General features: G+C 40.8%; 1 long non-coding RNA gene across 1 annotated transcript in view; it reads left to right on the forward strand.

Annotated features, from left to right (window-relative positions):
- The first annotated feature begins 13,380 nt into the window (after positions 1–13,380).
- Positions 13,381–15,842, forward strand: part of LOC144219275 (uncharacterized) — a 40,112-nt gene continuing 37,650 nt past the window's right edge. The window contains exon 1 of the long non-coding RNA XR_013331357.1: positions 13,381–13,444. This is a non-coding gene — a long non-coding RNA (uncharacterized LOC144219275). The remainder of the gene's footprint in view (positions 13,445–15,842) is intronic.

The raw sequence follows: 15,842 nt of genomic DNA on the forward strand, positions 1-15,842 counted from the left end.
TGTTATATGGAAGCCAACTTGACAATAAACTATTTGTAAAAAAAAAATCTATATATTAAAACAAAGAGAGAGAAGTTTGATAGAAAAAAGGAAAGAGAAAAAAGAGAGAAAATTAACAGTAATACAATTAGTAAAATAAAATAAAAAATTTACTCTTTCCATATCAAAGAAGAAAAACAAGCAACACACACACACACACACACACACACACAGAAAGTAGATCCAGTTTCCCCTAGAGCTGAAGCTTTGCAACACTTTATGATCAATAGAGTTAGTGTGTAGAAGAGGTTTGTGCTTGTCTTCTGGGGTAAGGGCCTGCTGCTCTGATTCTCAGGCAGACATGCTCTAGTGGAGATGTGTTGGAGGGCACAGCAGGGTGGAGCTTGGTGTAATGGTTTCATTCTCCACTCAGTGGTGCCGTTTAGCTCACTGAGGTCCGTCAGTGCTGGTGGGCAATGGATTCACCCCACTCTCTGTGCTCCAGAGTGGGAAGTTTGGCCTTCACAGATGTGGGATCAGTCACACCTTCTGTGTTCCCAACTTCTATCAGCTTCCTACTTTCACCCTATCTGTGTCTGATCTGTCTGCCTGGCAGGTGGTGCCAACCTCCCGGATTTTATTTCAAGCACAGCTGTTTTCAAAACACCACACTTTTAGGGATTCCCCCCCCCCCCACTGTTCAGACCTATGCTGATTCTCTGGGAGAGGGTCTTACCACATTGTGACTGGAGCTGGTTTGTCCCAGAAACTGTTCATTCAACCACACAGTGGCAGCAGCTTGGGGTTCATGGTAAATCACAACACATACCAGGCACCAGGGTTTGCTGTCCTCAGGCAGCATCTTTGTTCCTATAGTGGTGAACAGGGGAGCTCTATGGTGTCTGCCAGGTCTTTTTTCCTAGGAGAAGCCATATGGTCTCTACCAAATGCATTCAAAACTGCTTTTTCCCAATCGACCCAGAGGATTCTCATACTGCCCTGTCTGCTCCTGGGACTCTGCCCTGCTTCCTAGCTGGAGCACCACCAGGTGACCTCCAGAACTTCAGACTCTGAGCTCCACTGTTTATGGAAACCCTCTCCTTTACCCCTATCAATGACTTTGGTGAATAATTTTCTCCTCCACGTGTTTTCACTTTTTTCCCCACTTTTTCTCTCTTTCTTTCTAGCTACTTTCAGGAGGAGCGCATTTCTTGCACCAACCTGATGCACTGCTGTCTCCCCCTGTCTTTCTACTCTCCCTGAAAATGGTTCCCTCCTCTGCAGTACCGTGGCTTTTCTCTCCTCCAGTTCCCCTCTCTGCATCATGTACCTGCCATGTTCTCACCCTCAAATTATGCAGATTGTTCTCTTAATCCTCAGATCAATTTCCTGGGTGTTCAAAATAATTTGATGTTGGTTTGTGTTCAAAAGACAAGCATAGGGTCCCCTGCTACTTTGCCATATTAACTCCTCTGATTTCTGAGCCTTTTGTATCACACAAATTAAGAATGAGCAAATGCTAGGGCATCTGGGTGGCTCAGTTGGTTAAGTGTCCAACACTTGATTTCGGCTCAGGTCATAATCTCATAGGTTGTGAGATCAAGTGCTGCACTGGGCTCTGTGCTAACAGCATGGAGCCTGGTTGGGATTCTCTTTCTTCCTCTCTGTCTTCCCCTCCCCCATTCTCACACACACATATGCATACTACCTCTCTCTCTGTTTCTTTCTCTCAAAATAAAAAAACAAAAACATTAAAAAATTCAGTAAATGTCTCAAGGGAAAAACTACTGTGGAGTAACAGGCTCAGTTTTCTGAACTCTTCTCTTTGAGTACTTGGCCCTCCATGTTTTAGCTGTCTTGGCAACCTTAAGCCCCTATTTTGCATCTCCATTCCTATGAGATTATCAGACGTCTTCTGGTTTATCTGATTCTTGGTAGTTTTCTTTTGCCCAGTTCAAATTTTCTCTTTCCATGTCAGGAATCAGCAAATGTCCTAAGAAGAAGAATGGAATAAAAATGGTTGAGTTCTCAGTGAGTTTCCCTTTTCTCCAGGACGTTGGCCCTTCAAGACCTGGCACCTCTCCCAGCATTTCTCCAGTGCCCTCACACTAATTTACTTTGTATTCGCTTTCCCACTTTTTTTAGCTGAAGTGTTGGTCTACTACAAGTAATTCCATCATAGCCTGAAGAGGAATATTTTATAGGATTTTCATAAAACTACTTTGAATTGTGAGCACACAGATGCTGAAGATCATATGTTACTTTTCATTTGATTATGGTTTTTCACATTTTGCAAGTACTAATGTTCATGAATGTTCTCACAATATTTTCTGTTATGCCCTCAGTGATAAAATAACTAATGCTGGTGTTGATAAAAAAAAAAATAGTGGTAGATTCTTAGAAGAATAAAGTTTTGAGATACTCCTCCTCCCAATATTTTCATCTTTTGCTTCTTTCCATTTATAGAGATGGTTTGCTCTATATTCATTGTCCCATGTGAAATCATATGATAGAATAGAGAGCCAGTGAATCCTGTAACTGACTTTGGGCTATTGGCCATATCCCAGGTTCCTGCTAGGGTGGGTAGTGGTAAGCTACATCTTGAAAATAAGTGAATGACTCATCAGTTAAAAAGAAGTGCTTTTTGCAACTGTAGCCTGGACTAAGATTTTTGTCAGGATGATGTATTCTGTTCCTTTTGCCCTTATTTGTCCTGTTTTAACCATTAAGATGTTCAAAAACAGGGACATTATCCTGAATGTATCAAAGCAAATACATTTTTGTGATTATTCTATACGACATTCATTTCAGATCTTCTGAAAGCCTTCAGAATGGAGCCAGAACTAACTTTGCTTTTTTAAAAATTTCCATTGTAAATGGAAAGCCATTGTAAATATGATAAAGAATGGAATGATTTCCAACTTAATTTCTTTCTGAAACTTTCATTTTGCTCATTAAAGCTTGATAGTCAGGTGAGATTAGTAAACTAGTGGTTAAGCGGAGGCTTGAAAGCTTAAGTATGGCCCCTTGGACTCAAAATACCAGAAAGCTTTTCTTGCTATTGACATGTCAATTCTTGCTAGGTGATTTAGTAAATTCACCCATGCTATATGGTAACATTTTTCTGTGTATGTATATACAAATATGTCCCATAACACATGTGTTCAATTTACCCTTTATTCAATTTCTTCTCTCTTCAAAGTAGAAACTCTTCTGCATTCTTTTAGAAAGGAACTTCAGATCACATTAACCCAATATTTGTCATGCAGATTGCTCTAGTTGTGATGTAATATAGCAAAGACAAGTTATAAAACTAGAAGATCCATAATGAATTGAGCACCTGTAGGGTTTGTTCTCATTCAAATATAACTAACTCTCCACTTAACATCAAACTCCACTGAGTCAACAAATTAGCATGTTTTTGGTCAATATGATAGATATTATTTATCCCCCTAGATCCAGTTTCTCCCTTCCCACCTCCCTTCCTCCTGAGAGGCTGAAATCTACAAAGGTGACCAATAGGCTCCCTTCCTCTCTGGATTCCATTTGGGTTTATCCAAAGAGTGTCACTGGCAAGAGACCAGAAGACAATAGAAATGTGATTTAAGGATAATTATTCTCCCACCTCCTTCTTTGATGGATTACTGTAAATGGCCTGTGTCCCTCTACCTATATCAAAGCTTCTTTGTGGCATCCCTATCCTCTAGCTATGGCTATGTGCTTTGGGTCACAGGTGGGGTTTTGGGGAATGGGGGTGGCTGACAATGGTTTCCTGTTATGCTAACCCATATATCCTTCAGTATCCTTTACTGGTTTCTCCAACCCTACCCAACAACATTTTTTAAAGGTTTCCTTATTAAACTCTCCTCAATTACACACTCTGAGTGAGTATGCCATCTGCTTCTTATAGGGACCATTTCCTCCTCCGCATTTGTCATATGTAAGCAGGACAACACAGGGCGATATGATGGGTATGCAATGTAAGTCTGTTGCAAAGTGAAACCATATATTTTGCAAAAGTTGGTGAAATTTCATGGAGCAGGTGAAAGTGGTGCTGGAGAACTGTTTGAATCACATGTAAAACTATTATCTAATGCAGGTTAGAAAAGTTTCTCCAGTAAAAAATTGAAGAGAAAATTAACAGCCACTTAGCAAGAGTGATTTTAATGTCAAAGGATTAAAAGAGGCATTACACAAATATTTGAATTCTTTGCTGCTGCTCCTTCTTAAATAAAAGAGACGCTTTCTTTATGTTTGTGCCATAAAACTATGTGAGGTGAAGGATGTCCTTAGGTACTACCCTACTCTTTTGTCAGGAACATTGTACCCAAAAGAAAAGGACACCCAAATGGCACTAAGTTTATTTCTTTTTTTTTCTTAAGAATTAGCACATAATTACAATTATAACCTACATTTCAATAAATGTAAAATAAACTTACTTTCACTATTTTTCACTTTATTCTTTATTTATTGTCATCTCTTTTCATTTTAGCTTTTACAGATGAAGTCACAATGAAACTTCCTCTCTACTGAGCATCAAATATTGGCCCCCACTTTAAATGTATTCACTCTAAGTGGCTTTTTTCCAGACCAATTATCTTTGGCCAAGAGACCCTCTGAACATCCTTGGAGGAGCTGCTGCAGGCCATTGGGGAAAAAGAGAATATATGTTCCTTAAAAGATTTCTGAGGAATCCCTTTGGATTTGGGGCTGGCCTCTGTAATTACACAGCCAAGGGTTTAGATTCTACCTCCGTCTCCTGCTAGCCCTTTGGCCTTGGCTAGATCCTCAACCTTGGGAACCCCTCCACTGGGTCTTATCTTTGAAACACTTAACATAGGCTTCTGGCACATGGTAAGTACTCAGTTAAATCTGTTCCTCCCAGAATTACTAAAATTATTGTGCCATTCGTAGTTCTATTTAATATGCTGCTCTATTACACATTTTATCCATCTTATTAAAATTAAAACAGTAAATAATGCTTATATTTTTGCCAGTTTCAAAATAAGTAGAATTAAAGAATGAAAGACTAGTGAGATTAAAGCAGGATTTTCACCTTTCAAAGACAGTAATATATAAATTATGTAGAAAATTCAAAACAAGAGAAGTAGCAAGAAATATAAAAAAGGAGAAGCATGAAAAATAAGAGAAGATACATAAATTTAGACAATAGAAGTAAATGTGGGAAAAACTCTTTTATTATTTATTTATTTATTTATGTATTTATGTATGTTTAAATATTTATTATTTTTGAGAGAGAGAGAGCAACCAGGGAAGAGGCAGAGAGAGAGAGGGAGACACAGAATCCGAAGTAGGCTCCAGGCTCTGAGCTGTCAGCACAGAACCCGATGTGGGGCTCGAACCCATCTGAAGTTGGATGCTTAACCAACTGAGCTACACAGGCGCCCTGGAAAAACTCTTTTCTAATGGGCAAACATCAGATTAAACATAAACTATAATAAACTACAAGGATCCTAATATGTAAATCAAAATGACAAAGAAATATTAAAATTAAAAGAATAAAGAAAGACTGTAAGGAAAATGCTGAATAAAAGGAGGCAGGGAATATGGTATTTCTATTCCTATGAAGTCAAATTCAGCATTATATACATTATAATTATAATGAAGAATTGAATCATCATATTAACAAAATTAAAGCAGGCAGAAATATTTATGTGCCCAAAAACATAGCATCAAAATATAGAAAGCAAAACTGAAATGTCCATCAATAGATGAATGGATAAAGAAGATGTGGTATGTGTGAACACACACACACACACAAATGTGATGGAATAGAATGAGATCTTGCCATTTGCAATGACATGGATAGAGCTAGAGAGTCTTATGCTAAGGGAAATAAGTGAGACAGAGAAAGACAAATACCATAGGATTTCACTTATATGTGGAATTTAAGGAACAAGACAAATGAACAAACAAAGAAAAAGAGACGGAAAAACAGACTATTAAATACAGAGAACAAACTGATGGTTTCCAGAGGGAAGAATTGTGGGAAGTGAGAAAAATGGATGAAGGAGAGTGGGAGGTATTCTCACTCATTCTGGTTATGGAATGATTTAAGTTTTGGGGGTAAGGGACAGCAGAGGGAATGTAGTCAATCGTATTATAATAACATTGTATGGTGAAAGATGGTAGCTATACTTTTTTTGGTGAGCATAGCATAGTGTATAGAGTTGTTGAATCACCATGTTGTATACCTAAGTCTTACATTGTATGTCAACTATATGTCAATAAAAGTATATAGAAATAAAATATTTTAAGATGATCAAAGAGTGATTAATAAAATCCAAATACAGAGATGATAGTAGCATGCAGTGTTATCCTTAAAAATAAAAATTATTTCACCAGCAAAAATGGATTCATTTGGGCGTAAGAGAATTGCGATTAAGGACAATGTAAGCTATGGCAAAACCATAGAACAAGTCCAGCAAACAAAGGAGGAGAATATTATTTTATGGAGAAGAAGGAGGAAGCTTGGAGAGGGTATTTTGAACAAAAATCCAATGGGAGAATCACAAGTTCAGGGTGATAATGGTTTGTCACTGGCTGAGTTGAAGGGGTAGTCATTTTCTTATAGGAGATGCACTGTACAACTTTCCCTGGTGGGGTCTGTAACTGATATTTTTTTCCTGTTGATGATTCTTCCATTGGGGTCTGTAATTGATCATTTTTCCTGTAATTGATGTTGAATATTAAGGCTCCCCCTTCTAGCCTCCCAACTTTACTTTAGTGAGATGTCCCTTTATTAACCTCCACAACATGCCAGCCAGTGGCATAGTGAGCATGGAAGTAATAACCCACTCTTAGCCTCCAAATTTTAGAATAGTTTTCTGACCCATAACTACTCTTGTGCCATAGGGCCCTTAAGTCCTGAGTCCTTAAGTCATCTATGGAGATTAGGGAAGCTGAAAACTTCAGGTGAGCCACCACTGGCCTTCAGCAGCTTTTTCTGGTACTCTGAGGAGGACTGCTTGCGTAGGTGGGAGTCTGATGGCATGACCCACAGTACCTAAGACCAGAGAGGGAATACAGTGAGCTACATCTGGCTCCCTCCAGTGCACAGCAGTGAACCGCGCATGGGCAAGGAAGTGTCTGCCACCTGGACATCTGATTCCACAGCCACCTGCAGAGAGTTCTGCAGCTGCCTGTCAGGGAGCAGGTAAGTTCAGAAGGGTGCCCGTGTAGCCTGGAGCAGGTTGTGCAACGAGGATGTGGCTGGTAATTAGGGAAGATGAACAGGGCTGCCTCCAGGCCTCAGCCCTAACTTTACTCTGTCATGGGTTTTGAATCCTTCTGTCCCTTCTGATAGATGTGCCTTCTAATGCCAGCAGGAGAGTGACTCTTCTAATGTATGCACAAACCAAAAATAACTTCGTCACTATTTTAAAATATTAATATGATGTTTAATTTGATAAAGCATTCATTCCCACATCACAAGTTATTTCAACAAAGCATTTTTCAAGAAAAGCAAAGGAAGACTGTTAGACTCCTTAAATTTTGTTTTAACTGTTACAGAAGTTTGAGTGGTTATTTATAAAAGTTTAAATTTGTCTTACCTATTCACGTAAACAAAGTGTGCATCAATGGTAGTAATGAAGTATCTGAAGAAATTATCCTTAAAAAGTCTTGTCCAGTAATTGTATGCAGCATATAACAAGAGAATAAAAAAAAATGCTCATGGAAGGTAAAAAAAAAAAAAGAATGATTGCAATTAACCTGTAGGAGAACTAATAATTTAGTGTTTATTTTATAATATTTGTTTCTAAAATAATAAGGCCAAGCAACACAAATAATGACATAGACACACACAAAATATCAGTTAACTTTCTGAATTGAAAGCCACATACCTGTTTTAAAGCTCAGGAGGCCATTTGAAATTTATTTTGGTAATGTAATATAGTTAAACTTACATGGTATCAATTTAATGATTTTTTTCCCCACTGACATGCTTTAATAACATGTATGAGGTCTTATCACTGTCCTGTTCCTGTGCTTTCAGCATCTCATTTGTATGTAAATTCTCTTGCACGCAACTTACTCTCTGGTAAATGCAACCAGCGGATTGAGTGTCTCCGTAATTATGTTCCATCCTTGTCTACCCTATTTGTTTCTTATTATATCTCTGCAGAAGTCCCTGCTTCGTGTTTCAGGCATGAATTACAGAGTGTCTCTGGCAGTAATTTTTCTTATGGGTGATGGGCTTCTCTACCTCCTTTTCCTTAACACGTTACCCACTTACTTGTAATTTTGAGACAGAATATGTGAGACTTGTTCCGTCTTCCTTCTGTTTTTTATTTTTGTTTTAAACGAGCAGTCTTTTGGTTCTAACGGAGATAAGTTGTTCAACTAACTAACTTAGACCTTTCCACCCCTCCCTTTGTTTGATCTGGGTGATACTGAAATATGAGGTAAAATCACTGTATGTACATGTATATGTTCTGGATTGCTCAGTAGGGCTGAGAAATCTAATGAAAATTTCACATGGGATAGTCAAGCTAAGGATAAGCATTATGTATATAGATTTACATATAAATACAAGCACAATGTGTTTACCTGTCTTTACGTATGCATATAAATGTATGTGAATAAAGTGTGTGTGTGTGTGTGTGTGTGTGTGTGTGTGTGTATGAAGAGAGAGGAAGAAAGAGACTTGTATGTGCTCTGAAACAGTAATACCTGTGTTTGAACTCCACATCAATCATTAATCATCTGTGCGACCTGGGGTAATTTCTTAAATTTCTGGTTTTCATTTTCCTCTTTGGTTAAATAATAAGAATAGTATGTAACTCATAGGCTTTTGTCAGCTATTTTTATTGTCACATAGGACAAATAATATAGATATACACATAACAGACATTAATGAGATCTTCCCTATTCACTCAGCCAAAATTCACAGCACCGACTGAGTGTCAGACTCTATGATAGAGCACTTGGGGATATGAAGATGGAGAGAGATATGAAGATGCTCTCAGATGTGCATGCATGATCCTCCACGGTCCTCTCCGGTAATGGGCCCCCTGTACCTAATCTAGCACCTGGTAAGAATAGGCTGCCAACACCCACTCTGGCTAGGAATTATGATAAAGACCCCAGGCAGCACTAGTCAGTTCTTCCTCACTCACTACCACCTTAGCAGTAGAATTTGCCCAAAAAGTACATCCCAGCTTCACGGAGAGACTCATGAGGCCCCTCAGTGTCCAGTGAGTGCAGCAAGTGTGGGGTTATTTCCAGGTCCTGTTAGACAGGATAAGCTGTGTTTCCTGTGCTCTCATTCCTTATCACAGGGTATGAGACATTTGTAAGATACACCATTTCCCTCCAGGGAGGCCTCCGGAATTTTGCATAGTAAATAAGGAGAGGGCTTAGGGGGGACAGCAGCCCCTCAAACACAGCCCTTCCGGGGGTCAGATGTGAAGCCCTAGCTTTCTCATCCAGGAGAAATGGCATGTTTGGAGTAGGGCATTCTGCCACTAACCTGCTTAAGCTCACTGCGTTTGTCCCCATCTCTTCTGTCACCCTCTCCCGTCAGTTCTTACTCTTGGCTCTAAACACACCCAGTGGCATCTGTCTAGTAAAGGGCTTAGCAGTTTATGACCTACTTTGGTAACTGCCCTGTTCCTATGGGAGGGTGTGTATTGTGGTTTCAATTTTATGAGGAAACAGAAGGTCTGACATATTACAACTTGCTCAAGGCCACACAACATGACAAGGTTAATACATGATAGAATTTGAGGTCAACATTAGTTTTACCCAACTGCAGTATATTTTCATTCATATGCTCACTCAACAAATTTACTGAGGACCTACTATGGGTGACAGAGACCGGCATGGACAGAGCCAGTGTCATCCCACACGGCAAAGCCTCTGGTCTCCTGGAGAAGATACACAACTAAGTAATTGATTGTAATTAAGTGTGGTGGGTGTTGTGGCAGAGAAGTGTATTTATTAAACATCGTGCCAGAGATTTTGCCAGAGGCTGGAAATAAGTTTACATGAATGCATCTGTGACCGGCCCTGCCTCCAGGGACCTGTTGCTGCTCACATCCCATATCCGCCTTTTTATCTGTCCAGCTATTCAACCACTGTCGGGCTGTCTGTAGGGATGCTCTTAGAGACGCTAAGAGGAACACCGACAGGCTCCCTGAATGCTCCCTGCCAGGGTTGGGGCAGCAAGGACCTCCTGAAAAAGCACGGTGGCAGGAGCAGCCCCGAGTGTTCAGCAACCAGCAAGTGGTGGGTTATTGCTGAGTGGACGGTGGGAGGGGCCTGGAGGAGGAATTGGGGGAGGCGTGGCTGGGGAGTCCACATAAAACATCTGGGAGAAAACGCGTTCTTTGAATTTCTGTTACAAATGCACAATAAAGATTAATTTTTTTAAATAATTACATTATGCCTCATTGGGAGTAGCTCTCCTTGGTATGAAATTTACGAATGGTTCCAGCTTTCATAATAATAAGGGAAACAAAATAGCTATGCTATTCCCCACCACTTACTCGATACTTGCCGTGTGCATGCTTGATGTTGTTTAATTTATGCAGTCACTCTGTTATGGGTATTGTATAGATGAGAAGGTTGAGCTTAAATAATGTACCCAAGTTTCCACAGCTAGTAAATGCTAGAGGAAGGATTCAAACCCAAGTCTTTCTGTCGTCAGAGCGCACCCTCTTAACCACCAAATCGCCGTGGTACCATCCAACATGGAGACAAATGACTACAGTGGTGGCTAGTGTGTGTCATGAATTATACCTCAGAGAGGAGTAATGAAGAAAGAGTTTTAGTGTCTGTGGGGATTTGCCAGATAGCCAGTGGAAGTAAAGGCACCCCCTAAAGAGAAAATGGCATGAGAAAAGAGTGACCTAAAGTAGCCTGGATGTTCAGGAAATCACCAGTGGTGTGGTATTATTGGGTGGTGAGGAGGGAGGGAGGTAGTAAGCATGATAAGAGATGATGTTGGAGAGAGCAGAGGCTACTGCATCAAATGCCTTGTCTACCCAGTGGTGAAACTTGGGATTTTCCTCTAGGTGATGGGGAGTCATTAAAGAATTTAAGGACTGGGATTGAGGTGAGGGGATTGTAATGTTTTCATTTTTGAAGACACTTCCAAAGAAAATTTGGAGGCACTCTGGAAAATATCTAGAGCCTGTTACCTGGGAGATGAGTTTGGAGACCGTGTGTGTCCACATTTCTGATCATACATCCTCCTCAGTAAAGAATTCTTTACAACAGATTCCCAGTGGATGTATGATTATTCGCAAATGATCATACTACGACTGTATTCATACACTACCTGCATTAAAATGTCCACAAAAAGTAAACACTAGAAGTATGACATAAAAACAAACGAGAGTCTTGGGACTAGGTGGAGCTGGTAGTTGTACAATATTGTGAATGTATTCACAGTCACTGGATTGTGCATTTTAAAATGGTTAATGTTTAATTTTATGTTATGTGAATCTAACCTCAATACAAATAAACAAAAAGAGTAAGCATGCTATTCAAGATTTTTCTTCCCCCAACTCAGTGTTTTCTTGAATGCCTTGGGTCCACATGCCCCTTTTGGGACTGGGGCATTGCTGACGAAGCCTGGAGTAAGGGCCTGGCTCTAGGAAAGGAGACGAGAGAACAAATTTAGGTGTGGTTTAAGAGGTAGACTTGACAGGGTCTGGTGATTAAAGGTTGAGGAGTATATGAGAAAAGAAAGAAGGTAGGAAGACTCCCCATTTCTGTTTTGAATATTTGTTTTGTTTTGTTTTTTTACAAATAGTTTATTGTCAAATTGGTTTCCATATAACACCCAGTGTTCATCCCCACAAGCGCCCNCCTGCTTTGCCAAAGATTAGTTGCCTGTATACTTTTGGGTCCAAATCTGAGTTCTCAATTCTGTTCCATTGGTCTATGTGCCTCTTTTTAATGCCAATACCATAATGTCTTGATGATGACAGCTTTGTAGTAGAGGCTAAAGTCTGGGATGGTGATACCTCCCGTTTTGGTTTTATTTTTCAGTATTACTTTGGCTATTCGGGGTTGTTTTGAATATTTGAATATAAGAGAAAGAAAGGTTGTCCCCTTGCCAGGGACCTGATGTGGTCAATGCTTGGATAATTTCCCAGTGGTTGGCATAGGCTTGCATGGAGCATTTTCTAGGTATGTCCAGAAGTGAATCCAGCCTGAAGATACAGATGAGTGGCCCTGTGTGGACAAGGATAATTGAGGATCAAACCCAAAGAAGCTGTGTTAGCCAAGGACAAAGCAAGAGGTCAGAAATAGGCAAACTCAGGAGTGGGAAACAGGAGCAGGTTGGGAACAGGGCAGGAAGGATTTCACAGGTTTCGTGGAAAGGTAGGGGAGTTACAAACTAGGGTTTCATTTTGGCCAGTTGAGCCAGAGTGTCTGGGGGAATGTCATGGGAGAGCAGCAGAGACTTGTGAATATATGGATGTGGGCTTGGGAAGAAGCTACCTGTGGAGAACATGCACCACTAGACTAAGAATGGAGCCATGGCAGGGGTGTGGGGGCAAAAATTAAGACATTGGCAGAGGAGTGGAAGCCTGACAATCAGAGAGATTGCCTGACCCAAACCAGGAGAATGCAGAGTATGGAGGCCAAGAGAGAAGTTCCAGAAGGAAAGACATGGCCATATTGTCAAACACTGCAGGGGGAGAGATAAGACAGAAACTGAAAAAGTATCCATCTGTAAGCTCCCTGGTGACATTAGTGAAAGTAATTCCAGAGATGAATGGGGTGAATAGAAGTAAGTGTGTGGGGCAAGAAGACCTAATGTTGTAGGTTGACTAGTGAATGGAGATGAGGTGATCAAAACCTTACAAATAGAGCAGACTTGGGTCATGTTATTACTCATTTAGTGCACTCTCCCACTGCATCTGTATTCTAGAAAGTTCTAGAAGACTTATAGACCAGATGCCAGATAAGGCTTTTGGTTCTGGTCTCTTGTGTATGAGAATTTTGGGCTTTAAATCCATGTACTTGATGATAAGAATGTATTTAAGGGATTCCAAAAATGTTCCTAGGATTCTTTTAAGGAGTCTATATAGAGTTAGGGAGAGGCAGAGCAGTAGAGAACTTCACCTTGCTCAATATAACCAACCATATTCTTCTGGTTTGTGTCAGGTGGTCTTCCAGAGTGGGGTCCAGACTCTCGCTTTCAGTCTTCTGGTACCCCTCGCCCTGCAGTGGGTAACAGGAGGCCAGTTGGGTGTCTGGTGGGGAAATGCCACTGGCTGGTTTAGTCATTCGCCTCCACACTTTCACATCCTCTATCAGCACCTGCACACTTCAGTCGTGACCACACACACTCTTCCTGTTTATACAGAAAGTGTCATTCAGAAAGCTTGCCAGTGAGACGGGAGCTCTACACACAGCCTCAGAAGAAAGAAGTTGAACGACTTATTTGGGAGGGAAAGAAAAGGACCTGCCTGTGAGTTGAGAGGTAAGATTAAGCCAGAGAGCGTCTGGGTCCTCTGGGCTGCCTTGGGTAGGGAAGAAGTAACTGATGCTTTGTATGTATCCTTTTGGGGGTGCATCAGGGTAGCCTGGCCCTCCTTCTCAGGACTGGGCAACAAGGAGCACCCCCACTGCACCCTATGGAGGTAATTCAGCCTTGGGTGAATGGCTGGACAGACTGTGAAGCAGACTTGGAACATGATCAGTAAAGGTTGCAGAATTCATGTGAGTGTGAGTGCAGCATGTGAAGAATATACAACCTTGGTGTGGACATGCTGACACCATTTTTGATGATAGCTGGGCATATGGGCCTCTGATCACTGTGACTGAACTTCATTTGGGCCAGAAAAGAGCCTGTGACATAGCCAGAGCATAGACCCCAGTGAATGGTCACAGAGAATGATTTCCCAGAGGCCTGGTCAGAGGAAGGAGAGAGTATGTATGGTTTACCCTAAAGCCACTGCTACTTCTGCATAAGTAACTCAGAACACGTGACTTTCTCATCAACAGGGTCTGATAGCACTATCTCATATTCTTTGGACAGTACATTATATACTATGTATGCATGTTTGCTTGGGTGCACACATATCATGCACATATATGGTACATTATATGTATATATACACATATCATAGACACATCTATAATACAAAATAGCAATAGCAACAACATTTTTTAAGCCAGAGAACTAATGATGTGACAAAGGAATTTTTTCCCTACTGTGTGAATTTCTTGCTATTCAGGCTCTTACAAGTGTAAAAATGAAATCATATTTAAATATGCAGTTCATAATCCCTTTTATTCAAAGGGTGGTAAATTCCATGAGGTAGCGACTGTTCAGGTATTCTGTGGCCTGATATTGCAACAAAAATAGATAAAGCCAACTGTTAACCAATACCCACAGCAGCAAAGAACTGGCAGTAAACTCATTCTCTGAGCCTTGAGTGTACACACTAAATAATCAATGAAAAAATTATGGTGTCTGCTTTTCTCAAAAGCATTTGCCCCTTAGTGTGAAGTGAGAAAAGTTCCTTTCTCTACCTAGGTCCGTCAAGGATTCTCATCTCACTGCTGATGTGAGATTGCTACAGTGAAAGTTACACAAACAATGTGCTAAGGTTTTCATTCAATGGTGGTTCTCTTTCTCTGGGCATCACTTGCATTTAGTGTTTAGTTGTGTCATGCATATTTTTATTCATTTTGCATTTAGAAAATGGAAAAATATACATTGCTCATTCACTGGATTTCCAAGTTCCAATCTTAACTCTAACACTTGCTGTGACTTTGGGCAAGTCATTCATTACACCTCTCTGCGTCAGAGTTGTGACATCTGTAACATGGGTACAATAGTCTCTGCCTCTTAAGTAAGGTTTAGTGGGGCTAATAGACGTAAAGAGCTTAGGAGAGTGCCTGGGCCATTGAAAGGGCTCAGTAAGTGTTAGTGACCATCATCATCATCATTATCCCCTTTTCCACAATTAAGCTGTCAGACTTGAAGGGAAATGGCAGGAGAGTGGGAAATATTGAAGGTGGGATGTGGGGTAGGAAATGAGTGTGGAAGGAGACACAGAGGAGGCCAGAACAAGCCCCCCTCCCCACCTACAGTGCAAACCCCGCAAAGGTGCAGTGAGCAGGAGTCTGGGAAAGGAACCCAGGGCAGACCTCCCTATGCATCCCACTGCAGGAGGAGCAGAGCTCTGGAGGTTGGCAGATTTGATTACACAAGCTCTTATGCCTCTTGAGTATCCACCTGCAACCAGCAACCTGGGAAGTAGATGTGTGTAACTGGCATCCAAAGGACAGTACATGGCATGCGTTCAGTGTCTCTCATGTGTGTTCCCCTGTTACATGCCTTCTCATGTTATCACGTAAGATCCCTTGTGATTGTGCCTTTTTAGAAGATAGCTGATAGCTGGCCTAACAGTGCAGGGCTGGGTAGGATTGGGGAGAGCTGGGGTCTGACCATTTCCAGACTCTGTCTTCCTGGCTGCTAGTACTATACTCTACAGTACTAAGTGGTGTTGAAATATGACTGATGAGGAAGCTAGGTCTTAGAGAATTAAGAAACAAGTTCAAAGTCACGCTGGGGTTTAAAGGTATGAGGGGGAGCTGGATGCTGGTCTTTGATATCTAGACCCTTTATTCTACATATCAGATCAGAGAAAAAACTTACATCCTTGCATCCTGCCTCATGAGGTTGACAGTTATGGGACTCCTTCAATAAATCACTTTCTCTTCCACACTTCAGTTTCTTTATCTGTAAAGTGGGTATAATAACCTGTCCTACATAGTTCACAGGGTTTTAGGAGATTCTAGTGAGGGTACATTTATAAAATACTATTCTTTCTTATTCATGTAGGAGAAAAACGTTGAAAGTGACTTTC

Source organism: Crocuta crocuta, unplaced genomic scaffold (genome assembly GCF_008692635.1).
Source record: "Crocuta crocuta isolate KB4526 unplaced genomic scaffold, BGI_CrCroc_1.0 scaffold118, whole genome shotgun sequence".
Classification (NCBI taxonomy): Eukaryota; Metazoa; Chordata; class Mammalia; order Carnivora; family Hyaenidae; genus Crocuta; species Crocuta crocuta.